Below are 710 nucleotides of genomic sequence, written 5' to 3'. Positions count from 1 at the left end.
CTCCTCTGCCCGAGAGGGCCCGCGGCGCCTGCCGGCCTGCCCGCGGGCAGGGCAGCGCGGAGGGGCCCGTCTGTTGAGAGCGGAGCTTCTGAGTTTGAAACGGGGGCGTGGGCGGTTTGGGGTGTTTTAACGCTGCTGGGGGCGTTTGTAGCTGCGGAAAGCGCCCCGATACCGGCGCGTGACCAGTGTCAGGGCCCCGCTCCGCAGCGGTTGCACGCCGTTTATAATCCCCTTGCCCCTTCTGTAAACAAGCGCGTGTATCTTTGATTGTCGTACTCTGTACTGAACGCTCCTCCTACCCAGTTTTGCCGTCAGTGCCGTGCCCGTCCACGTTTGGCTGGGGTACAGCGGTAGCTCCCTCGGTGAGGCGGTGCTAGCCCTCTCATAAAGGCATCGCTTAATGTTACAGGTACAAAAATCGGATCCACAAATGCGCTGTGATGTTTAATTAAGAAATTAACAGACAACAGAAGTAACTCGGAGCTTAGCAGGTCTTTCAGGTTCTACTTTGTGTTAACTGAGTGTTTCTGTTCAGAGGGGCCCGGTGTTTGGCAGGAAAGGCAAGCGGGAGGAAGGATAGGGCTGCTGCATGTCCTTACGGAGGGAAATCCAGTAAAATTTAGTGTTTCCCTTTAGGGTTTTCCTTCTGAATAGCACAAGTTTGCCTAGAAACCAAAAGTTCCCCCTCCCCCCCCCCCCAATAAAATATA

Source organism: Aptenodytes forsteri, unplaced genomic scaffold (genome assembly GCF_000699145.1).
Source record: "Aptenodytes forsteri isolate BGI_AS27 unplaced genomic scaffold, ASM69914v1 Scaffold287, whole genome shotgun sequence".
Classification (NCBI taxonomy): domain Eukaryota; kingdom Metazoa; phylum Chordata; class Aves; order Sphenisciformes; family Spheniscidae; genus Aptenodytes; species Aptenodytes forsteri.
The sequence above is the reverse complement of the archived record's forward strand: the minus strand, read 5'-3'. Positions refer to the sequence as shown.